This window comes from Chelonia mydas, chromosome 9 (genome assembly GCF_015237465.2).
Source record: "Chelonia mydas isolate rCheMyd1 chromosome 9, rCheMyd1.pri.v2, whole genome shotgun sequence".
Classification (NCBI taxonomy): Eukaryota; Metazoa; Chordata; order Testudines; family Cheloniidae; genus Chelonia; species Chelonia mydas.
This window is the reverse complement of record NC_057855.1, coordinates 38,728,894-38,755,563: the sequence shown is the minus strand read 5'-3', so window position 1 is coordinate 38,755,563 and position 26,670 is coordinate 38,728,894. Positions and strand designations below refer to the sequence as shown.

General features: G+C 42.4%; 1 long non-coding RNA gene across 1 annotated transcript in view; it reads left to right on the top strand.

The window, feature by feature from the left end:
* The first annotated feature begins 4,557 nt into the window (after positions 1-4,557).
* The window catches only part of LOC122461801, a 98,893-nt gene continuing 76,780 nt past the window's right edge, over positions 4,558-26,670 (top strand). Inside the window, exon 1 of the long non-coding RNA XR_006283991.1 lies at positions 4,558-4,605. This is a non-coding gene — a long non-coding RNA (uncharacterized LOC122461801). The remainder of the gene's footprint in view (positions 4,606-26,670) is intronic.

Below are 26,670 nucleotides of genomic sequence, written 5' to 3'. Positions count from 1 at the left end.
GCATCATGACATCATGCAGAAAGTCCTCTTTAGTTCTTTGTGGCCATTTTCTAATTCTCCGCAGCCGTTCAGCTGGCAATAACAAAGAGGGAGGCTGGGCTCCCAAGGTCATATCTATGAAGCCAAAATGCAACATTTTACAGAAGCAGTATTGTTTGCAACACACAGACCACTGATTCAGTGATTTAAATCCGAGCCCATATTCACATACCTGTCGCTAACTGGCTGACCGCAGGCAAGCACATGAGCCACAAGACCCCCAAAATCGTGAGTAACCACAGGGGTAGTGGAAATCAGTGTTCCAGGACTGTACTGTACACTGGGCATGTGGCTCTTGGGGAGAGCCAGCACTATAGGGGGCGTGTTACAATCATTCCTGTCCCCACATTTTCCACAGGCTGTGTTCATTATGGAAGATATCTTGTTGCTGAGGGTGATCAGGGAATCAAGGGAGGGTCTTCTCCAAGACTGTGGCTTCTGTTCTGGCCCTTATGAGGCTCATCTGTGTCCAGCAATTGTCCCCCCTCCCCGCCCCAGTGACGGCAGAGTGGTGCGGGAAAGTTACCCTTAATGGGGCAAGAAACAAAGGAACTGCAGCAGCGGATTGCCCAGAATCTCCATGAGAGTTTCCTGGAGATCTCTGAGGCAGATTCCCAATCAACACCCTGTTCTTCTGCTCAGACTAGGCATGTGGTGATACGCGCATCATACAGAGACAAGCCTGCTTTCTACAATTGTCCTGTCCCCAACAACTCTTTGCAATGATTCCCAGAATCAAAGCCACTTACCAGGGGCCTCCTCTCCTGCTTGTGCTTTGCCAAGCTCTGACAGCTGTGGCTGGCTAACCTCTGGGATAGAGAAGAGCTCCTGACTCATGCATCTCTGACCTCCTAATCATCCTCTGCCTCTGGGTCTCCCTCCCCCTCCTCATGCAAGATTTCCTCCTCCTGGCTCAGTCCACTCTCAACTGGCACAAAAGCCTCCGAAGTATCCACAGTGGCCTTCGCACTGGAGGTAGGGTCACCTCCAAATATTGCGTCCAGCTCTTTGTAGAACTGGCAGCTCATGGGTGCAGCACCAGAGCGGCAGTTTGCCTCCTGCGCCTTGCGGTATGTGTTCTGCAGCTCCTTCACTTTGAACCTGCACTGCAATGTGTCCCGGTCATGGCCCCTTTCTGTCATGCATCGTGAAATCTGTCTGTAGGTATCATAATTCCTATGGCTGGAGCGCAACTGGGACTGGACAGCCTCCTCATCCCAAATGCTGATGGGGTCCAGCAGCTCGGCATTGCTCCAAGTGGATCTGGTGCATGGAGCTGGCATGGCCACCTGGAAAGATGCACTGAGACCACTGCACGAATCACCGAGCAAACAGGAAGGGGACTTTCAAATTTGCAAAGGAATGTATGGGGTGGGGATGACGGCTGGTCACCTGAGGGCAGGGCAGTAGAGTTCAAATTGATGACCAGAGAGGCAAGAACAGTCATTGTGAGACACCTCCCGGAAGGCAATCACAGCCTGCTGTAATCGACCAGGGATCTACACTGGCACCATGGCGCTATAGCCCCAGCGCAGAAAGCTGTTCCCCTCTCGTGGGGGTGGGTTTTTTTACAGCACTCCAACGGCGCGATTTCTGCGCACTAAGGATATGTCTTCATTGCCAACATCGAAGTGCTGCCGTGGCAGTGCTTTAACGTGGCTGTGTAGTCGCAGCGCCAGCGCAAGGAGAGAGCTCTGGCAGCGCTGTAAAAAACCCACCCTCATGAGAGGAATAGCTCCCAGCCCTGGTGCACTGTCTACACTGCCACTTTACGGCGCTGAAACTTGCATTGCACAGGGGCGTGTATTTTTCACACCCCTGAGAGAGAAAGTTTCAGCGCTGTAAAGCGGCAGTGTAGACAAGGCCAAAGTGGCTTGGCAGTGTGTACACCTTGGGAGTTACACCACAAAAATCTGCTTTACTAGGCAGAAACTTGTCAGTGTGGACAAAGCCTAAGTAAAATTAAGCCTCACTTTTAGGACTCTCAAATGTCAGGATTTTTTTTTTTCCAGTTCATTCAATTACTTATTTGAGGGTTGGCCTCACCTTCTTTATATCTCAGATGAAGTTTCTCTTCTTTGCTGGGGTGTAGCTCCCCTGTCTCTTGTTAACTTGATAGCTTTGTTTGTCTGATATGTAAATGAATTCTCATCGTCTTTCAAAGTAGTTTGGAATTAACTGCCCGGTAGAGAAACCACATTCCTTTGTTTAGGGTGGGTGGGATACGCCTGTTTGAAAGTGGAAACACATTTGTGCTGGCTGAAAAAAAAACGAATCCTGACATTTGAGAGTTCTCTCCTGAAATCATGAGTGAGGCTTAATTTTATTCAGATATCGCGACTCTCATGATCAATTCACGAGAGTTGGCATGTCTGATACTGGATCCCCAATAACCCCTCCCCCCCAGGAATCACCTTTCATGCATATCACTATCTGAGGTGCATATGGAAGGAACCATGAGTTTAGGAGACATACATTTCCCCAGTGTGCACCTCTGTGCCTTGTTTTGAAAATATGGCTCTTTAATATGAATTATGTATGACCTTTTAACTGCCTTACCCAGCATGTAGAAGTGCTGTCTTTTGCTTCACTGCAGTGGAAGCCTGGGTCACTGGGTAGTGATGATGGGTTGCAGCTTCTGAATTCCTGACCCCTTGCCTCTATCATCTTCTTCCTAAATGGCCTAGTCTCAGATTTCTGAAACATCAGCTGCAAAAATAGCAAAGAACATAGCCGAAATCCAGCTACTTAATTGTTGGGGAAACTAGGTCCATGTGTGCAGAGGAGAATTGCGTAAATGATTGCAGTGGACGAGAGATCCAAGGCTGCGCTGCTGTCATCTTTTAACCACTTTGATGAAAACTATATGGAGGAAAAGCTGCCTAAAATGAGCTAGAAAGAGTGGGGAAAGTGTCCAGTGAAAAAAAGCAAAAACTACAAATGGACACATCGCCTAGCAACACTCTAAGTTCTCTCCCTCAAAACTGCTTTCTCGATTTTTTTTCTCATGTGCTGGTTTATAGCTATAGTAAAAGTTAACATCTACTTTTGCAAGAGCTTAATTAGAATTACAGCTCTGAACACACAGATCTGATGAGATTCCAAATTCAGATGATTCACTGAAAGGAAGAGGTAACAGCATAAAACAGAGAAAGAACATTCGGAAATTAGCAAGACAAAACCCCCCAAATTCACTTCAAGAGCATAAAGAAAGGCAATAAAATGGAAATCTTCCATTTTATTCAGTCATTAACTTAAAGTGGTCTCCCAGAGGAAGCTGTGAGAGTTTAAACAATGTAAGTGACATTACAAATTTTAAATCATGTTGTTATGTTATTTTTAGGGGGTGGGGTGGGGAACTGTCTGAGGAAGATTTGCTGTGGTGTCATTTTTTGTGTTTGTTAAGGGGTCAAAGCTGGATAAAGTGGCAGTGACACTTCATCAGCATTTTAACGTTCATTCCATGTATTTTCAGCCTTTGGCGGCCAATCCTACATGCCAACATTATGCTCTTATCTAGGAGAAGCAGTGTGGTCCAGTAGATAGGCTGCTAGTCTATGAAGCTGGAGATCACGGTTCTATTTCTATTATCACTGACTTATTCTATGACTTTGGACAAATCACTTCACGTCTCTTGCCCTTCCCACCCTTTGTCTGTCTTATCTATTTAGGCGTTAAGCTCTTTGGAGCAAGGATATTTTCTTACTATGTGTAAGGTGTATGTACAGTGCCTAACACAATGGGACCCTGGTCTCATTTGGAACCTCTAGATCAGGGGTGGGTAACCTGCAGGCCATGGGCCACATGTAGCCCATCAGGGTGATTGCAGGCCAAGAGACATTTTGCTAATGATGACCATCCACAGGCACGGCCCCCCACAGCTCCCAGTGGCTGCGGTTAGCCATTCCCAGCCAATTGGAGGTGCAGGAAGCGGTGGACAGCATGTCCCTGCGTCCTGTGCTGCTTCCTGCAGCTCCTGTTGGGCAGGAACGGCAAACCATAGCCACTGCGAGCTTCAGGGGGCCATGCCTGTGAACAGTCAACATAAACAAAATGTCGTGGACCGCAATCAGATTACCCAGATAGGCTGCACGCGCAGGTTGCCCACCACTTCTCTAGATGTTACTGTAATATAAATAATAATAATAATATTATAATTGCATCAGCTGAGTGAGTTTTTCCTTAAAATAACATGAGGACAAGATGGCTCCGAGAACCTTTAATGTCTAGATTGCGGCTTCAAATGCTGCCCATTTCAGTAATAACACTTTTAAAATTTATTTTTGCCATTTTTCAAACAAACCTTTCATAATAACCTAATGGTTATTTAGTGGTTCAATATAAAATAACCCCAAAGCAACTCCTTCTTTAGGAGCTTCTTCTTTGGTGATTCCCTGGAATCTACCAGCTCTCTGTATTGCAGGATTGCCTTTGTATACAGATCTTTTCCCCAGCAGCCCTTGCTTGGGTTGGCCTTTTAAATTTGGCATAGCCAAGCAGCTGCAGTCTGTAAGTGGCCATTTTGGAACTGGTCTCTGCTTGCTGCATTCTTCTCTTTTTTAGCTGGTAAGTAGCTGTTATCTTTTCTGCTAGTTTTCTTTTCCTTATTTGATAAGGAGTTTCTTAGTACAGGATATGTGTGTGCATCACAAAAGCACTACCAGAACTGGTCCTGATTAGCAGCCTTTTTAATTGCATAAGCAGAAAGATCAGGGTTTGAATGGTAATGGAGCTCATTGCCTCACCCTACCAGCGAGGAACCACTTTTAAGGATGAGAGGGAGAGGCAATGAGGAAAACTTCTACTAATGAATTGCTTACAGGACTACCAATAATACTAATGTATTATCTCAGGAACATTCTTCTAAAGATGAAACATGTGTGTGCCTTACTGCCAGTGAGCACTTACTCCATTTGTCCTCTTGTAAGAACTTCAGTTAAAATTTTCCTAATACTGTATTTGTTATTAAAAGGTTTAATGATTTAGGAATATTTTTCTATCTTGGTGTTTCTCTGGCTTTGCATTGTTTCCTCAGTGCTAACATAGGGCCGCTGTCTGCCACCATTAATCCTGCTGAGTAGTATTTTAATCTGCAAGTTGTCCCATTGGATGAAGGGCACCACTTCTGGAATAAAGTGCTATTCATTGTAAATAAGGTTAACATAGGCTCATAGTAGGCTACCTTTCAAATAAGGTTTCGAAATACAAAGCAAATACACACAGGCAATACAGCATGTTGCCTGTATTTTCCACTTTCAGCTGCCACACCGGCTTTCCTGTTGCATCACTGACTTTGCATAGTATTCTTAGTTTTTTAATTAATGAACTGAAAAAATGCTGTGGGTGAAATCTTGGCCCCTTGAAGTCAATGGCAAAACACCCGTTGACTTGAGTGAAGCCAAAATGTCACCCTATGTTTTTATTATAATATATTCTTAACAAAGCAACATGCTTCATTATCCTGCAAAGAAATATAATACTATTTGTCTTGCTAGTGTACCAGGTTTGAAAACAATTCACTAAGAGAAGGTGTCGGATTGGAGAGAACTGAATTATTAGGTTTCATGCCCTTTGGTGATTAAAAAAATAGCTAACAGAGGGCTGAACTTGAGCTGTTTCGCATTTTTACAAGAATGTGTAAACAAAGTCAGTGGGTAGCCATGCGATGTCTTTTGTGGTCTGTCATGAAATACTGAAGATCTCTGTTGCTCTGCCCTGACCCTTCAAAACTCAGAGCGTGGGCCAAGAAAATATCAAGGAGTTTAAGAGCAAAACAGGGGTAGAGATCAGTGGGAGAGTGTAGCATAGGGGTAGTAGCCTGTGGGCTGAGTGAGAACTGAAAGGTCTGAAATCCTTTTTCAAAAAAACCCCCAAACCCTAATGTTTACTTTCTGCAAATAAAATCTCCTTTCTTTCAACCAGATTGCTATGAGTCAGAAGTACAATGAGAAGTGTCATGGCTTTTCTCCACTCTTAGAAATCACTCTTAGGTTGTTAAAGCTGAGTTGAGTTCCATCCTGAAAACTTACACCTGAAATGATATGATAAATCAGAATCAGGGACAGAGAGGAATATGTTGTTCTGTTTTCGTTAGGGACTCTGGTCATGATTGTTCCCCCTAAAGCTTGAAAGTTTAGTGCAGAAATTGCCAATCTGATATGCTGCCTGGGTTGGACAAAATTCTGTCAATTTCTTCACATCAAGAGGCATTACTTTGCAGAGCAATGTGTTTATAGAATCCAACTTCTTGGAAATTGCTCAACGAATTGCTCCCTGAGCTGGCTTAAATTTGTGAGTAACACTTCAGGAGGCATTGTCCTGAATTAGCAGATTCAGGCTCACAATGTTTTTCAAAATCCATTTAAATACAAACATGGTTTCAGAAAATCACACATCTGATTGCTTTCTAAGCCAGCAGAAACCTCTTTCTCACTGTTTCATTTCTGCTACAATATTCTTGTCTTTGGGGTAAAATTAAAGGTTTTTTTTTTTTTTTTGAAAAGAGTTGTGGGCATCTCAGTATTCCATCCGACTGGGTATATGGAAGCATCCTGAACTAGCCAGACTCCTTCATCCCAAAGCCAGAGGGAGACAGACTTCTGTAAAAGAATTCCCAATCCAGAATATCCTGGAAATCCCCTATGTGCTTTCCATGAACACAACTCAGGATGGGTATGTTTAGACATACAGCACTACAGCTGCACAACTGTACTGATACAGCTGCAGCACATCTGGTGAAGACGCTCTGTACCAACAGGAGAGAGCTTTCCTGTCAGCATAAAAAAACCACCTCCGCAAGCAGCGTACGCTATGGTGGCAGGAGACGCTCTCTCGCCAACATAGCGCTGTGCACACAAATGTTTGTGTCGGTGTAATTTATGTTAGAAAAATACGTAGTGCGATCTCTACATTTGGAAATACACATTGTATTCCGTCTTTCAGTATTGTGTCATGAAGATCAATGTGACTGAATTTCATTTTCCTGTTTCATTAAACGTGCGCATATAACAGTGGAATTGCCGTACTTTTCCCCAGAGATTCATGTTCAAGTCAACAGGGTATGAGTCACCTAGCTTTTGGGAACCTTGTGAATATTGTTCATCAGATAAGTCCATATCTTTTAGAAAAGAAAATCTACTTGATACTACTTTGTACACTTCACCTCTCCTCTTCATATGAGCTTCAAGTGTATCAATTATAGCGTAGTAAGTAGATCCGTGAAATTTATCTCCAGGATTCAATGCTGTTTCTGTTGCACTGCTATCATTTGCTTGTTTTTTCCTGATTCGCTTGTGGGACTGGGCTTCTTTGTAGTTAGTATCAGGCAAGATATCTTTTGATATGTCTTCAAATCTTTCAAAATCATTCCTCAAAGTGTTTAAGTGGTCTGCTAATGATTGACAGAGGTCTGCACATGTTTTCAAATCCAATTCTTTTTCTTGGAGAGCTTGACTTGTGTGGTAAAAGTGTTGTAAAATTTCATTCCACATGGTCAACATGAATACAAACTCTAGTTCTTGTATCTTGTTTGCAATGTTTTCTGCCTCTCGTATAGCTTCTCCTTTTTGTGATTGGTCTTCAGCTATACTTTCTAATGCGTCCACAATGTTTGAGTAGGACTCCAGAACTGCACTTTTTGCCACTGCATGTGCCTTCCAGCACGTATTAGAAAGAGATTTCAACACATGATCATTGCCCAAATATGTTTTAAGAACTGATTTTTTTGAAATATCAAATATCAAATTTAAAAAAAAAAATATTTTTTTTTGTGTGCCCCCTGCTTTGCTGGTGCCCTAAGCACATGCTTAGTCTGCCTATTGGATAATCCAACTCTAGCCAGAGGTTATACAGCAGAACAGTGATAGTGTAAGGAAAAGAGGGGAACATGTGTATTGACTTTTTGTTTGGGTTGGTAGTGGTGTGTGTGTGTGTGAGATAAAACATCTCTCCAAGCCACAAAATGTGGTATAAATATGCATGGGTAGTGCTAATTCAACACTTTTTAAAGGTGTGCCCATAAAGCACAATAGTGTCTTGATCTATCACTATATTTCTTTCCTTCTGCTTTTTATTTAACATGATTTTAGCAAATGTTACTAATAAACCATAAGAATCTATACAGGAAAAAATGTAAAGGTGGAGAAGAAAAGGCACTTTGCCTGAGAAAATCCTTTTACAAGACAAAAGATATGTATATGTCATCTTTTTATTATACCTGGATAAAACGGCGAATAGTCATAGGCATGCACCATATGGATGTGGGGAAAACATGCTGATGAGAGGTCTGATGATGGGTCTTCTATGTTTAGAATTAATCTTCAGTATCAGAATGAAAAGCTCCTTGTGCTTTGCTGTATATTCTAATTTTACCAAGTTTGGGTAGATGAGATTTATTTCTCTAAAGCAGCTAGATGACGGGGGTGGGGTGGTGGTAGAAATCTTTCCCCACGAGCAAGCGTGGCTGTAGAACTGCTGCATAGAACAGTGAAAGAAACAGTATTCACGGCTGGTTCATGGCCTTCTCCTTCTCACCGAGAGGAGACAGGAGGATTGTGCCCGTCTGGAACCTCCTGTTCTTTTTCTGACCCACTAATGCCCTTGTCCCCACCTGATGCCTGCATACTACCATGTGTGGGTTCCCTCCAGGAGCTTAGGTCTGTGTTGTGCAGGGGTACATGTCATCTGTGTGAAACTGCTGGCACTCTTCTGCACATTGCACAATGGAACAGCTCTGGCTCTCCTGCCTGAGGAGGAACTTCTGCACCCATCAAAGCTGGAACTGGATTTGGGACGAATAAAGCAAACTTTCTTCCTACTGAATTCCCATTCTTACTTTGCTGTGATAACACACTGAAATATATGTAGACATAGAGAACTAAAACAATTCAACTGGAGTGGTGGTCCCAGTTTTATGAAGTATCTTTATTGGATATACCATATAATTACTGCTCTGAGCAGGGGGTTGGACTAGATGACCTCCTGAGGTCTTTTTCAACCCTAAATCTTCTATGATTCTATTCTTTAATTTCCTTTGTAGAATTTATATAGCTTTATCACTGATTGACTGGAAGGAAGTGTAGCTAGGAGACGGAATGGCAATTGAAAATTAGGGAATATCTCACAGCAAAGGATGAGGAAGGGATAGTGATATTGCATTTGATTTCTTGGTCTGGTTTTACACTGGTGTGACTTCACTGACTGCAACTGAAATACTCCTGATTTATGCCTGGGTAAATGTGATCAGAGTATTTGACTCTAGGCCTGAATCTGCCAGCCATGATAATCTCAGTCGGGCATAGCTCCATATTCATTCATCAACTCAACAGTTCTTTATAATCCTTACACATTTTTCACTCAGTGACCCATGCGTTCTTGAGTGTGGACTGTAAGTTATCAGATAAAGAAGGGTCTTCAGTTGATTTGTCCCCACCCCCTGGTTACCTGAAAATGTACGTTCAGTCACCTGTTTGTTTGTGACCTCTCCTTTCAAGAAAAAGGTTCCGTATAGATGCAAGTTGTTTTAAAATTATAGTCTGACTCCTCTGGACATTCTGAATGACCCAGGATGAAATAGTTAAACTCACTGTGGAACAAGTTTGTGGCGGGGAGAGTAATCCACCACATCTCTGCCAGGTTCCTGCAGCTAATCTTGGTGTGACTGCAATTAGATTTGATTAATGCTGGCGACCTGCTGTCCGGGCTCCTCTGCTCCCCATTCTAGTGAAGAGAGTAAAGATGCTCTGGTGACTCATCTGAAAAACTGGAGGTAATGGAACGTCACGTTAGCTCTGCTGACACAGTTGGTTGCTCCACCAGCGACTCGGCAGAGCCAGCATTGCTTGTCGAACAATCCCATTACTTACAGTCTGACTCTTGTGGATCGGTCAGTGCAGCGTCTGGATCTCGCCTTCATAAATGGTGACATTTAATTTAATGGGAATTTTTTTGACCCTTTAGATTTGAAAATACCATGGTTCATATGCCAGTCTGATGCCTAGCTGTGCTACACATTACAGCTGTGCTATTCCACTCCGTCCCTACTAATTTCCCATTAGTATGGCCGATAGCTACTTCATTTCTTCCAAAGCCCAAATTGCTCTAAATATTAAGAACATTTTCCTAACATATTTTCCTAATATTTATTCTAAATGTTTGAGCAAACTGCTGGTTTGAATTTGAGCCTTGAAATGCAAGTAGTTGAATGCAGTTAATGAATGCCATTCCATTCCCCTGTAAACCCATGACCTAGATCAGGGGTTCTCAAACTGGGGGTTGGGACCCCTCAGGCGGTCACGAGGCTATTACATGGGGGGTTGTGAGTGGTCAGCCTCCACCCCAAACCCCTCTTTGCCTCCAGCATTTATAATGGTGTTAAATATGTAAAAAAGTGTTTTTAATTTATAAGGGGGGGGGGGGGGGTCACACACAGAGGCTTGCTATGTGAAAGGGGTCAACAATACTAAAGTTTGAGAACCACTGACCTAGATGAACACAAGCCCATTTCAGTTGTGAAATGGTAAGAATCATAATATGTCCTTTGCCCTAGGCTACGCTAGTGATTCTATTCTGCTTTCCAAGCTTTGGAATATTTGCGGAGCAACCAGGGCTGCGTAAGAGTTACATAAAAGGATCTCTCTACTGGAGTCACTATAAAGAGGAAGGGAGGGAGGAGAGTGGGGAAAAAAAGGAAGCTGGCTGTGTATCAGTCAATCACAAGAGACTTTTAATCCTTAGAACAAAGCGAGGTGGGGATAAGAGTAGTCATGCCAAAAACTGTTGCTCTACTGATCAGGAGAGGGAGATGTTGATTTCATTTCTGAAGCATCTGGAGTATCTGAATGAAGAAAGCAACACCACACTTCTTTTAAAACCTGTTCTCTGTGCAGTCAGCACACTGACTGCAAGAGTTCTGTATCCCCTCCAGCTGGCTACCAGTATCTCTCTCCCTTTACGTTGTCTCAGCTCCTTCCTAGTCCCACCCATGTTCAAATTACTGTCCTTTGTTTCAACCTCAGAAGAGAGGCATCTCTAGCTTTCATGTTGTTATTAATGACATTTAATACTGTAGTGCCTAAGGGCCAACCAAGAAAGGGGATCCATTGTGCTAGGCGCTGGACAAATATGGTGTAGTAGACAGACCTTGCCCCAAAGAGTTTATAATCTGACTAGACAGGACAGATACAGGGTGGGGGAAGGGACAGGATGCACAGAGTGAGCAATGTGATGGCAGCAAGCAGCAGGTTAGTACCATGATCTTTATGATGTGGAAGTGGGTTTCCTTAGGAGGGAAAAAGCTAAATGGAGCGGGAAGGGAAGGGGATGAGGGGGACAAGGCAGGGGCGTAGAGAGCAAGAGGGGTAGATGTGGAATGAAGTTTAGCTGAGGTGCAGAGACTATAAAGTGGGGGAGGGAGCAAATGGCCAATCAGCACAGGGCAGAGAAAGTCCAGTCTGAACTATGGAAAGTGTTCTGAATGGCTGAAAGCCCCTGCTTTGGATGCTTCTGAGGCTGCTCCTACCTCCCAAAGTCTGGCTGGCTCCTCTCTTCAGTTCTCCCCCAGGACCACGTAGTGTAGGGTGACTGTATTTCCCAAGGGGAAAATGGGACACCCCCAGCTGCTTGCCTGAGGATTCTCCCTCCCCACGAGGCAGTTGTCCGGTTGCTGGAACCCTGCCACTTCCCTTCCCCCATGAGGCTGCTGGAACCCTCTCAGCCCCTGCATGCTGCAAGGCTGCCTTCCCGCCCAGCCCTGCCTCCCCCCTGCGTGAGGCTGGCATCTCCACTCTTCCCCCATCCCGCACGTTCCTGTGCGGCTCACCCCACTTTTCTGAAAAAAATGGGCATTTGTCCCCTTTGCTCTTGCCAACTGATCAAGTCAAAAAAAAAAAAAAAAAAAAAAAAGTTGGGACTGCCATGTCAGGGCTTAAAAAAGGGACTGTCCAGACCAAAATGGGATGTATGGTCACCTTAATGTGGTAGGAGGGAGAAGAGGAGAGAAGCCACCTGGGTCCTAGTGCCCTCATACTGTGTTTGTGGGGGTTAAGTTTCCTCTCCACAGTTCTCATGTATCCTCCTGGACCCAGGATAGGGGTGACTCCGTTTTGCTCCTTCCCTCCAGTGCAGCAGTCCCTGCTTTGGCTGCTTCTGGTCTTTCTAAGTAAAACACTGACTGTGGCTTTTTGCTTTTAGTACATAGCTGTGATTGTGATGATGGTTTGTGTCGTAATAAGGATACTACCAGTCATATTGTACAAGTGAATCAAAATACCAGAAGTGCTGATTTGCTTTTTGTACTTTTTGATAATCCAGAAGGTTTTTTCATTTGGATGATAACATTTACCCATCCCTTAAAAATAACACAGACACTGGTTGAATTCTAATGTAAGCTGTGTCTGTGTGCTACGTAACATCCACATAAAGTAAACTCAGTGCACTCTCTCCTCAGAATGCTGTCCTTGGCGCCCAGAGCATCTGAACGCCCTGAAGATGTGGGGTTCCCTCAGGACCAGATTCTGTTTCCCTTACTCATGTGGATTCCAACAGAATCATGTGTGGAGTAAGGGTGCTATTCAGTGTGAATTAGAGGCCCAGAATCTGGCCTTTAATATGGGTGATTATAGCTGGGTCTAATCCTTGGAATCCAATGAGCTGCCACCTTATCCAGGAATGTGTTGTGCTTTGTGATGAGGGTAGAGTATCCTACATATTTGTTGCACCAGAAATGACATTTTAAGAACAAAAGCCCAGATCCTCAAAGGCTCTTCCATTGTAGCAGTGGATACATCAGATCTATTAATTGTTTCTTTACTCACAGTGAATAGTGCCTTACTCCACTGAAATCAATGTGGGGTAGTCAGAGTAAGATGTTTCTCACTATTAGTAATGATATTAGAATCTGACCCTATAGCATTTTATGTGCAATGCTACTAGAAGGAAGCTACTGTATGTCAGACATTTCCACAGGGCAATCTTGTGGATGCTAGAACCCAAGCTCGGAAGGTAACAAAACTAAGACCAAAGATCTAGATTGTGTTTCATTGGAAAGAATGTGTCTATGTAATCTCAGTATTCTGGTCCTAATCATAAAAGAATAAATCTAGTAAAGCTGATTATTTTTCATTGAATTTTCAAGTGTCTTAGAAACAATTACAAACTAGGGACAGTAAAGGAAAATATAAGGTACAGAACATATGACAATGCCCCTGTGAACATATGCTGCAGCATAATTTGGCTTTCCAGTGTGAATACAAAAATAGAGATAATTTACTGTGGGTTTGGAAAGTGTGTGACATGTCACACTGATCATGGCAAACTTCAGCTTGGCATGGTGCCGACATTATGTTTTTATGGTTTGTAGAACACAGAAAGAAAAGATTTTGCTCAATTTTTTTTTAAAATTCCAGGTTCAGGATTTGATGGATTGGATTCTGGTCAGAATTTGGGAATAAATATAAATGATTAAACTTAAACCTAAATTAAAATTCCTTACTTGTTACCATAAGACTATTTTATTCTTAAAAGCTGAGGAGACTGTTTGTTTTTTGTATCAAAAATATGTGAAGAAAAATTCAACAATAATGCTAAATTTCTCAATGGCCAAATTAAAGCATTTACCTGATTAGAGAATTCTAGCAAGTAGTAGGTTGTTCTAAATTTGGTGGTTTTACAATATGTGAATATATGTACCAACTTGCAACACAATCTATGTCCCAAAACTTTTTCAAACTAATTTTGATTGAGCTGTAGTTTCATTTTGAAGTACTAGTAAGTACATACCTGGTGTCACTCTTATGTTCTATTCACAAAAATCCTTGGTGTGATTATAGTTTGTAAGTCACAGCTGTTTTTAGAGTCTGAACATCAAGCTAATCTATTCTGTTATATGCAAAGTTTGTCTGCTGCATATTAAAGACCTGAGTTTACAGGTATGGCTGATCATTTGCAGAATTTCCTGATTTATATGTACTATCCTGTAGGCATGCAATTGCTTGTACTATTCATGTAGGCATGCAATTGTTAGGCCTGCAGTTGCACAGGCATGGCTTAACCCTGGTCTACACTACGAATTTAGGTCAAATTTAGCAGCGTTAGGTCGATTTAACCCTGCACTCGTCCACACGACCAAGCCTGTTTTGTCGACTTAAAAGGCTCTTAAAATCGATTTCTGTACTCCTCCCCAGCAAGGGGAGTAGTGCTAAAATCGACCTCGCTGGATTGAATGTTGGGTAGTGTGGACGCAATTTGACAGTATTGGCTTCCGGGAGCTATCCCAGAGTGCTCCATTGTGACCGCTCTGGACAGCACTCTCAACTCAGATGCACTGGCCAAATAGACAGGAAAAGCCCTGGGAACTTTTGTATTTCTTTTCCTGTTTGGCCAGCATGGTGAGCTGATCAGCACAGGTGACCATGGCGTCCCAGAATCGCAAAAGAGCTCCAGCATGGACCGAACGGGAGGTACTGGATCTGATCATTGTATAGGGAGAAGAATCCGTGTGGGCAGAACTCCAAAAGACGAAATGCCAATATATTTGCCAAAATCTCTAAGGGCATGATGGACTACAACAGGGACACACAGCAGTGCCACGTGAAAGTTAAGGAGCTGAGGGAAGCCTACCAAAAAACAAAGGATGCAAACGGTCGCTCTGGGTCAGAGCCCAAGACATGCCGCTTCTATAATGAGCTGCATGCAATTCTAGGGGGAGCCCCTACCACTTCCCCACCACTGTCCATGGACACCTGCAAGGGGGGAGTCTCATGCAACAGGGATGAGGATTTTGTGGATGAGGAAGATGAGGAGGTTGAGGATAGCGCACAGCAGGCAAGTGGAGAATCCCTTCTCTCTGGCAGCCAGGAACTGTTCATCACCCTGGAGCCAATACCCTCCAAAGGTGGGCTCCCGGACCAGGAAGCCGGAGAACGCACCTCTGGTGAGTGTACCTTTGTAAATATAATACAGGGTTTAAAAGCAAGTGTGTTTATGATTAATTTGCCCTGAAGACTTGGGATGCATTTGCAGCCAGCATAGCTACCAGAAAAGTCTGTTAATGTGTCTGGCAATGGAATGGAAATCCTCCAGGGACATCTCCATGAAGCTCTCCTGGAGGTACTCTAAAAGCCTTCGCAGAAGGTTTCTGGGGCGGTCAGCCTTATTCCGTCCTCCATGGTAGGACACTTTTACCATGCCAAGCCAGTAGCAAGTAGTCTGGAATCATTGCAGAACAGAGCATTCCAGTGAATGGGTCCAGGCTTTGGTGGTATTCAAGCAACATCCGTTCTTTATCTCTTTGTGTTAGCCTCAGGAGGGTGATATCATTCATGGTCACTGGGTTCAAATACGGGAAATTTTGTTTAAGGGGACATTCAGAGGTGCCCGTTCTTGCTGGGCTGTTTGCCTTTGGCTGGAAAGAAATCATCCTCGCTGTTAGCCATGCGGTAGGGGAAGGCCCATTCATGCTGAGCTGTTTGCATTTGGCTGACAGGGATCTTCCCTGATACTAGCCTGTGTGTGTGTGTGTGTGAAGCGATCATCCCAGAGAATTGGTGGGGGGGGGGGGGGAATGGGTTGTGCTGAACATTCACCCTAAAACTGCAGCCCCTCCTTTTAAATGGCCAACCCAACGGGCTTTACTTGGTATGGGAAAGGAGAACACTGCTGTTTGAAACCATTCCCACATGTTAGGAAGGTTGAAGAAGCCAAAACCCTTTGCCTTACCATGGCTGCCTGCAAGCCGAATTCTGTTGCCCAGCTGAGCATGTGATGTCTCACAACAAACCGGCAGGCACTCAATATAAGAGGCAAAATGCGACCTTGTACCAAAAGCACATGTGCTATGTAATGTGAATCACTTGATTCAGTGTGAAATGGTCTTCCCTTTGTTCTCTAAAATGTATCTTTTAAAATAGTATTCTCCCTTTTTTCCCTCCTGCAGCTGCAAATGTTTCTACGCACTCCCAATCATCTCTGTCCCAGAGGCTAGCGCAGATTAGAAGGCGAAAAAAACGCACTTGCGATGACATGTTCTCAGAGCTCATGCAGTCCTCCCGCACTGAAAGAGCTCAGCAGAATGCGTGGAGGCAAACAATGGCAGAGTCCAGGAAAGCGTTAAATGAATGCAATGAGAGGAGGGAGGAGCACCCCTAGAGGAGGCAAGATGCAATGCTGAGCCTAATGGGGGAGCAAACTGACATGCTCAGGCATTTGGTGGAGCTCCAGGAAAGGCAGCAGGAGCACAGACCGCCACGGCAGCCCCTGTATAACTTCTTGCCCTCCTCCCCAAGTTCCATATCCTCCTCACCCAGATGCCCAAGAACACGGGGGGGAGGCTCCAGGCACCCAGCCACTCCACCCCAGAGGATTGCCGAAGCAACAGAAGTCTGGCATTCAATAAAGTTTGAACTGTAGTGTGGCCTTGTCCTTCCCTCCTCCCCTCATCAACCACCCCACTCGGTGCTTCCCTCCTCACCCACCCCTCCTAGGCTACATTGCGAGTTTTCCCCCTATTTGTGTGATGAATTAATAAAGAATGCATATTTTGAAACAATTACTTTATTGCCTCTGAAAGCGGTGATCAAAGCGGGGAGGTCGGTTGGCTTACAGGGAAGTAGAGTCAAACAAGGGGGCAGGTTTTCATCAGGGAGAAACAAACAGAACTGTCACACCGTAGTCTGGCCAGTCATGAAACTGGTTTTCAAAGCGATCTCTGATGCACAGGGCACCCAGCTGTGCTCTTCTAATCACCCTGGTGTCTGGCTGTGCGTAATCAGCGACCAGGCAATTTGCCTCAACCTCCCACCCCACCATAAATGTCTCCCCCTTACTCTCACAGATATTGTGGAGCACACAGCAAGCAGCAATAACAATGGGAATATTGGTTTCACTGCAGTCTAACCTAGTCAGTAAACTGCGCTAGCAAGCTTTTAAATGTCCAAATGCATTCTACCACCATTCTGCACTTCCTTAACCTATAGTTGAACTGCTCCTTACTACTGTCCAGGGTGCCTGTGTATGGCTTCATGAGCCATGGCATTAATGGGTAGGCTGGGTCCCCAAGGATAACTATAGGCATTTCAACATCCCCAACGATAATTTTCTGGTCTGGGAAGTAAGTTCCTTCCTGCAGCTGTTCAAACAGACCAGAGTTCCTGAAGATGCAAGCGTCTTGCACTTTTCCTGGCCATCCCATGTTGATGTCAGTGAAACATCCCTTGTGATCCACCAGAGCTTGCAGCACCATTGAAAAGTACCCCTTGCAGTTTACATACTGGCTGCCAAGGTGGTCTGGTCCCAAGATAGGGATATGCGTTCCGTCTATTACGCCACCACAGTTAGGGAACCTCATTGCAGCAAAGCCATCCACTATGACCTGCACATTTCCCAGAGTCACTACTCTTGATAGCAGCAGCTCAGTGATTGCGTTGGCTACTTGGATCACAGCAGCCCCCACAGTAGATTTACCCCACTCCAAATTGATTCCCGACTGACTGGAAGCTGTCTGGCATTGCAAGCTTCCAGAGGGCTATCACCCCTGGCTTCTCAACTGTGAGGGCTGCTCTCATCTTGGTATTCTTGCGCTTCAGGGCAGGGGAAAGCAAGTCACAAAGTTCCATAAAAGTGCCCTTATGCTTGCGAAAGTTTCGCAGCCACTGGGAATCATCCCAGACCTGCAACACTATGCAGTCCCACCAGTCTGTGCTTGTTTCCCGGGCCCAGAATTGGCGTTCCATGGCATGAACCTGCCCCATTACCACCATGATGTCCAAATTGCCAGGGCCCGTGCTTTGAGGGAAGTCTGTGTCCATGTCCTCATCGCTATCGTGATTGCGCTATCGTCACCTCCTCGCCTGCTTTTGCAGGTTCTGCACATACTGCAGGATAATGTACGAGGTGTTTGCAATGCTCACCACAGCAGCGGTGAGCTGAGCGGGCTCCATGCTTGCCGTGGTATGGCGTCTGCAGGAGAGCAGAGTTGCAGCAGAAGCGGTGGCTGACGACGGATGCCACGAGAATAGATATTTATACAGCACGACGGGAGGACCTGTGAGGTGGATTCATGGCATCAGGAGAGCAGAGTTGCAGTGGAAGTGGTGGAGAAAGACGGTTAGCACCGTGTACGTTTCCCGAGGAAGAACACAAGTACCTGGGAGCACATGACAGAGAACATGGAGAAATTCGTTATTGAGACAAGAGGAGCAGAGCAGAGTTGCAGTGGAAGAGGTGGATGACTATGATAGTTAGCAGTCGTACTGCACCATCCTCTGACAGCAGTATGGCGTCTGCACGGAAAAAAGGCGCGAAACGATTGTCTGCCATTGCTTTTCACGACTGACAACGTGTACCCAAAAGCACCCACGACAATGTTTTTGCCCCATCAGGCATTGGGAGCTCAACCCAGAATTCCATTGGGCAGCGGAGACTGTGGGAACCATGGGATAGATACCCACAGTGCAATGCTCCCAAAGTCGATGCTAGCCATGTTACTGTGGACGCACTCCGCCAACTTAATGTGCTTAGTGGGGGGACACACAATCAACTGTATAAAATCGCTTCCTAAAAATCGACTTCTATAAATTCGACCTAATTTCGTAGCGTAGACATAATTAGACAATCAAGCCGTAAGTGTCAGCATGGAATGAGTTGCAAACCTGAGTTGAGGCTTGCAACCATACCCAATACAAACCCCATGGGAACTGACTACAAGTGTCAGGTTTGGATTAGGTTGGGTGTGACTTGTATAGCATGCATTTGGATTCTTATCCCTGAGAGCAGTTTGTGGCAAGCTGTGATGTGAAACTATCCTGAAACAGCCCACTGTGGGCTAACTGTCTGTGTGTGCACCCTGCTGATGTGTGAATGAACAGTTTGTTAATGCACTTGGATCTAATCCTGTTTCAAAGGGACTAGATCAAAGCATGTTAACAAACTGCTTGTGTGCTTGTCAGTGGGGTGTACAGTCGGTCCACAACAGGCTAGATTCATACCCTAGTTTGTTGCAAACTAATTGTTCATGTAGGCAAACCCTTAGTTTGAAATGCATATTTCCGGGATTATTATACTGGGGAGGTTGTCGGGTTAGGTATGAAACAACTCCACACTCTTGGGCTTGGTGTGGGTTTGGGATTGGCTGTGGTCTGGTTGGGTTTAAAGATTAGGCCCAAGCAGATCTTTAAACCTGATGGCATTAATGTTCCACTAAAAAAATAAAAATTAAGGGTAGGGGCGCGGTGGAACACTTTGGGAATAGGAATAACCATGTCTGACTCTTTTGCTGAAGGAAAGTTTGCAATGGGATCTAGCCTGGATGTCACTCTGAATGAATGGAAGTGAAAATTGCAAACATCCAAGTATAAAGGGACAGGAGAATTATTGCATTACAGATTGTGGAACTGCCAGCTCTTAGAATTACAAAGCAAGTAATTTTGACTCAGAATTATGTCTTGCAATATTATAAAGAGCACAACTATGACAAATGTTGATGAGACTATTAAACCTGTGTATGTAAATTACTTGTAAATAAGGCATAATTATAGTACACTCTTCTTGAATATAGAAGGATACTTGCTTCTGTTCTTGGTGTGTATTTTAGCATGGTGCCCTACCGACCTTTGGCAATCAGATGCAGTATTTGTTTTATGACTAATTTGGGCGTACATTTCAAATGAACAGGTAACTGAATTTATTTCTGTTTTTTTACGACATCTCTAATTCTGAAGAAATATGCTTTCATATCTAAAACTTTGTGCCAAGTGAGTATTTAATTGTCTTTACCAAATCTAAGCCACAGCAGAAAACAACTTCAGTTATTGTGATGGTGGGGAGAAATCCACAGCTTGTTGCTGAAGATTTGGTGCATACACTAAAGGCACTATGCTACTCTTTCAGCCCTGGAGATATGGTACAAAATCCTAATTCTAGAATGAGAAACTCTTGTTTAACTTGGGAACTTTTTTCATTTTTTCTACCACCCAAACAAATGAAAATGGTGAAGGATTAAAAATGGTCTGTTCTGTTGCAAGTGGCTGGGTTGTTCTGGTTTTTTCTTAACACGTGGTGGTATACGTATATGTTAAATGCGCGCACACAGCAGAGGAATGGAATTGCTAATACTGGCTGGTGTATGCTGTTTCTGTGCAATTTTATCCAATTCTAGAAGCTACAAAAGTGTGAGGCACCCCTGGTGCAGTGGTGATTTCCAGGTTTCCTTGTGTTTTTTTTTTTTTTTTTTAAATGGGCTTCCATGGACATTAAAGATTCTTTGCAGAACTCACAGCATTACTAGCTGCAGATAACACCCATTAGCCATGCTCTTCAGCTAATGGCACCATTCACAGGGTTTTTTTTTCTTATATTCTAATACTAACAAACTCCTGAAGTGCAGTTCTCAGACATTCTCCAAACAATGTCTGCCATTTCTGCACAAACCTATATGAGATTTTATTAATCTGAACAAATATATAAACGTAAAAGCTCATTTTCACCTCCTGCCTAAGTGAGATTCAAACCTCCTATTTCACTGGGTATTCTGTTGTACCAGTTCCTTATGGTTTAGAGAGAGCTCATTAGTATGATCTATCAGTACATTCACTTCCATCATGCTGAAGCAGGCAATCTAGACTGGGTGAAACTTTAAGGATTTGAACATAGAAAGGTGTGCTTTTTGTTGCTTCTGTTAATTTTCGGTTCTTTAGAGAGAGTAAAGGTCTAGGCCAAAGCTCCTTTGAAAGTGTTTTCATTGCCTACAAGGGGCTTTTGGATCTAGCCATAAATACATTATGAAATGTTTATTAGTAGCATATATTTATGGAGCAAAGTCATTCAAAAAAACCAAACATCTTGCTAGTCCAATGAGACATGTAATCAACTGGTTGAAATACTGACACTTTTCCCACCATATCCACTTCTGCAGTGAAAGCTGTTCTTGATGACATCAATGCATTTGACTTAATTATTTACTGAATTACTGAAACTTCATTTTGGTAGTATCATTAACTCGGCACAATAGAACATATCCACAAATACCCATCAAAAGAATATACCCATTGAAAAAAAAAAGACATTTTCCCTACATGAAACTATTAGATACAATACATCAGTGGATAACACTTAAATTACTACCTGTCAAAAGATGATACCTGTTAAACTTCTTGTAAATCAAACAATAAATTACAACAAGTTTAGTTGTTAGGGAAAAGATACATTAATCTACAAAGTGACATGATAGAAACTTTTATTTATACATGTCTTGAAGGAATAAACCTATGATTTTTTTTTATTTTTTTTTTTAAAGAAAAGTACTAGTCGGACTTTTTGAATATCTTCAGTCAGTTATTAAGATTCATGTTGTTATTTCCTCATTTATTCACTAGATGGCAGGACAAGATCAGTATGCTCAGACTGCAGAAGCTAGCAATGGTAATTTCAACTGACCAAAACAAAAAAATCACAGGCAGTACTGAAACTGACCAATTTGGATGAATGGGAATGGAAAGTGAAAAAGGGAAATAAAGTTTGTTTCACATAGGCAGAAAAATTCATAAATTTGGACTTTCAAGCTGCCATTCTCAGAAGCAGAGTACAGTAATGGCTAAATTGCAGACACTAGAGTGGCAAAGTGGAGTCTTTTTATTTAAAAGAGACAGTAGAACATATAATAATGAAAGTAACTTAACTTGCCAGTAATTTTCTCCCTGTCTGTTATTAGTGAAGACACTTATATTTGAATAAGAACTTGTTTCTTTGTCTCTCAGCTTCTCTTTCCGATAATTCAGTGTATTCACAACCTTATAGTTCTGTTGCTATAAAAATGAATTGTACAAGTTAGAGATGGAAATGACACATTTTCATCTTAGCTACTCCAGTGTAAATTCAGAGTAAGCAAGAGCACAGAATCTACCTCATTGTGGAACATAGTACATCCCCTTGGCAATATAGTATTGTTTCTTGCAGTACATTTTCTGGTGTTTTGTCCAGAGTAGATGGAGATTTTAACCGCTTCTTCTGGGACAGTATACCATAGACAAAGAATTCTCACTCTGTGTCTATACTCCAGGATCAAGCAGCAGGAAAAAATGTGATCTTTTTCCCCCCCCAATCTATATGTTTATCTCTGCATTTATACTGTGATCATCATATTATTATCAGAACTTCTATGAAGAAAGCAACTGCTGTTAAAGACAAATACCTTAATTTAAGTAGCGGCAGTGATAACTTATATGCATCTTGATAGGTTTCATTGACTTTTATATGAGAGACTTTTAAAATTGCCTTAACTTCTTAATGCCAAAATCAATACCCCTTCAGTGTCTCCCACAGATCCCTAATAAATAGTGTAATGACAGAACTGCATTTTACTGCTTAAATATAGGCAGAGTATTTTTTTTTTTTCACCACAGTAGGAAAACTTAAACCAGTTCAGGTCAGATGTGAGTCGATCAGAACACCAGCAAAGTAGACAGAAGGTTACCAAGCTATTGTTCTTGTGAAACCTCTTTCATGTGCTCTGAGGTACTTAGATCAATAGCCTAGACTTAGTGGCTTTCATGATCCAAGGACAGCTGGCTCCAAGGTGGGATTTTCAAAGCTGCCTAGGGGATTTGGATGCTTGAGTCCCTTTAACATGAAAGGGAAATTGGGCATCACAATCCTGTAAGAAGCTTTGAAAAACCTCAGCCATTGTGTTTATCTTTGCCCCTTCAATGGATCTTGCTGTAGCTATTGGAACTCAAGAGCAATATTTATCGTTAGGTAAATAATGCAGGTAGCAATGAGAAAAATATATCATTTCTGAGTGTGGGTTATCTGCACTTAAATTCAAAATAGTGTCCTCTTTAGGAAAATATCCTTTGTCTTCATACACTAATACTGTCACATAATTTACATAGGCAAAAAACAGGATGCAACATAGATTTGCATATAAAGTGCTCTTTTTCCATGATTAATTCAATTCTTTTGGTCATATACTGATTGAGACTTTAGACACTAGGCAGGAAAGCAGGTAACTTAAAAGGAAAGAGTTTTTTGCTTAAAAATAAGTTAAATTGAGTATTAAAACATTAGAAGTAAATATTCCTTGAGACCTCCTCCAAACATACTCATTCTTCAACTTCTGCATCAGCAAATTGAACTCCCCCTGTCTGGTGTTGAGTCCCTTCAATTCTTGTGAGTTCAGTAAGAGTAGGAATGGCTAAGCAACTAACAGGATTGGGCCTCAGAGGAACAGCGGGGAAAGAATGTACATATATTGTCCCAACGCTGTAAAGTAGCATCTTCTATGATGACAATTCCTCGGCATCCTCATCCTTCCAAAGGAGAGTGAATATGCTCAGCAGCTTGCAGACCCTGTTGGTTAACGATTGTGTATGCCTAAAGATGTACACAAATCTGCATAATGTGTGTTATCTGTTGCACAAGGAACTTTGTTAGGGTACATGAATGTTCGGCGATCCAGGTGGGAATTATTGGTTATCCTAAGAACATACAAGTGGATGAATTTGGATGAGATCATTGCGAGAAGACACACTGGTATCACATTGACTCCAATGAGAGTTGGGTGCCTAGTTGCTATCTAGGCCTATTATAATCTTTCCCCATGAGATCTGACTGGTAAAGTGGTTAGAGCTCATACATGTACATGGGCGGCGTCGGAGGAAAGCCCAGGACACCTGAAGCTACTACTGACTGCAGTTTTAATTTTGTTGCACTATGTGTGCAGGAGTACTATGGAAATCATATAGTTCCCATAATCAATTTAGTTATGCTTGCTAATATGACTACAGTAATTTGGTTTAGTAATCTGAGAGAATTTGATTGTGCAAGGGAAATCCATCGCTTGGTTTGGGCAGCTAGCAGAGTAGGGGATGGCAAATACTGTTAAAAGATGGTTGATCCTCAGGATGTTGAAAGGGCACAAGAAACGTTGTAGCACCCTGTGAAATTAACTTGGTACTTCTGATTCAAATTGCAGACACCAAAGATTTTGTGATTGTTGCAGAGAAAGGTAAAATGGTCTTAAAGAGAGAGGGTGACAAACTGGATGGGCAAGAATTTTTTCATATGCAGTTATGTACATTTGTTTTTACAATAAAATGGTTAAAAAGTCAAAATTTGAGGAAAACTTTATTGTATATGGAGAAATAGCTAGAATTCTGGATAGCTTTACCATCTGCTTTATTTCTCTTACATTTGTAGGTCAGAGGTTTCTATTTCCTTTCTGACTTTTTCTACCCTTCAATGGAGTGTGTGAACCGTTGCATGAAACCCAGGCTTTGATGTAACCAATGGAAAATAGCATTTTCCACACACCGCAGCTTAATCTGACATTAAATAAAGGATCACTGTTTTATATCCTCTTGTTATTAGTTCTTTCATGGATTTCATACTATTCCTGTTTATGAATAAATCCAAATGTCAGACCAACATATAGAATGTCAGGATCTATACACATCTCTGCAACCTATTGTATTTATTTAGATTTATAACAACAAGGAAAAAAGTTCCTGTACTGGATTCTAGGCACTTTTGACACAATTATTAAAAAAAACAAACATACATATGTCCCAGATGTCAAAAATAGTTCCCACCAGGGCAATGGAACTATCGTACTGAGTAGTAATTGATTATTGCTGTAGTAGGAACTGTGTGAAATATTTGTAATGAAACACATGAGATATAATAGGTTTCAGGTTACACTACAGGTTAAAAACAGTACATTTTTGTCACAAAGTCCACAAATCTTTCATTGGGCTAGTTTTCAGTGAAACAGGGAGAGTTCTGATCTTATCTTACAAATATAGCAGTGGTGTTTCTATTCTGCCCTCCACTGGCTCTGAACTGTTCACAAAACAGAAAATTTGTCACTTTTAAAAGAATTATTTTGTGGGCTTGTACACCAGGAACCCCTGGGCCAAATGACTCCAAAATTTACATCACACACTCTACCTCTGCCCCCTGACGTGTACAGCAGTTTGGAAGGTTTTTTTACCTGATAGAGCTAGTTAAGAAATTGTTTTTCTCTGAAAACTGAAAATAAGTACAGCTAGGCTGGAGCTGAAATATTTTATCTACTATCCAAATTTTTCACTTTTCTGCTTTTCAACAAAATCCTGAAAAAAATAAAATAATTGAAGATGGATGTTTCCTGTGGAAACTTTCATTTTGATGAAATAGCCATTTTTCATCCAAAAATTGATGGAATTTTTTTGACCTACTCTGCTGCCTTTATGGATTTTAGAGGCTCTCGATAGCCTCAGCTATACAGTTGGTGCTGCTTCTCCATAATTTTTAGATTTATATAATGCTTGTATCAACTTACTCCATGTGCATGCATTTAAACTTAACACATATATTAAATACTGAAACAATTGGTAGGTTGACCCAATGACAATTTAAGGACGCAACCAAAACCAAGTTTAAAAGCCTCAGCGTACAGATTTTTAACCCTTAATCCTCTCCAACCCACTCTATCAGGAAATAACTGAATAAAAAGAAATTATATGATTGTATTGAAATAAATAGTTATCTTGTTACTGGCAGAAATGGCTACCGCATTCCATCCAGGTTGCTCTTTAAGGCTGAGAGGCACTGTTAAAAACCCAGACAGGCTATTTTACATATAATGTGCCTTATTCTGCTGTTGCAGTGGAAAGCAGAAGTAACTTCACTGAAGACAATGGAATTGCAATAGTGTCAGTGAGCGGTGAACTGGGCCTTGTGTGTGGAAATAGCATAACTCTGATTTGCATGTAGTGACTTCCTTGTTTTGGGTGGATCAAGAGCCAAATTTGCTTGTCTTTTTCCTCCCCCAAAGCTCCCATGAGCTGCAATTAGTCACCAGTTTCCCCAATCTTCTATCCTGGCAGTCATAAAGAAGGACATGAATTGTGCAAACTCCCTTCTTCATCCTACACTCTATTCTACTTGCTTACAGTATGACCAGTGGTCTCTGCCTATCTGAAACCCTAGCAATCCACCATGGAAATCCCTAACCCAGTGGGCCCTGGTGGCCCCTATTGTCCATGCGGCTTTCCAGTGGGATGGGAATGGATGGTTTTCATCATTGCATCACTCCAATAGTTTCTGGTTCCCTTTTTCCATGGGGTCATATGATTTGGGTAAGAGAAAAAAGTGTGTTTGCCCCACAGCTCTATTTATACCTAAGCCTGGTTAGTAGAAATAGCATTCCTCACTGTTGCAGGATAATGTAACACATAAATAGAGCTATCAAGATTGTCAAGCAGCCTTTGTGGTTGTCAGAGCAGTGATGTTAAAAGAAAGTGTTTTTTCCTCCCTTAAATAGCTTTTTTTCAAACTGTCAGGAGAGCAACTTGTGAAGCGAAGATTTGCTTTTGCTTTGTAGCTTTCATTCTCTGAGATGGTTTTAGTAGTAACTATGATGAAATTATATAGAAAATAACTTAATTTCCATCAGAATGTTAAAATGGGTGGCTGTGATTCTTCAAAATGTCTTGAGCACTCGAGGAAATAATTACAGCTAAGCGAGAGCTGAAATATTTTATCCACTATCCAAATACCTGCAGGTAGCCCAACTTGCATGGTACCTGGGAAGGCAGGGGGTATGAATGTTTGATGTTCAGACTAATTACCTGGCAATGGTTGAACGGGGATGAATCGCTT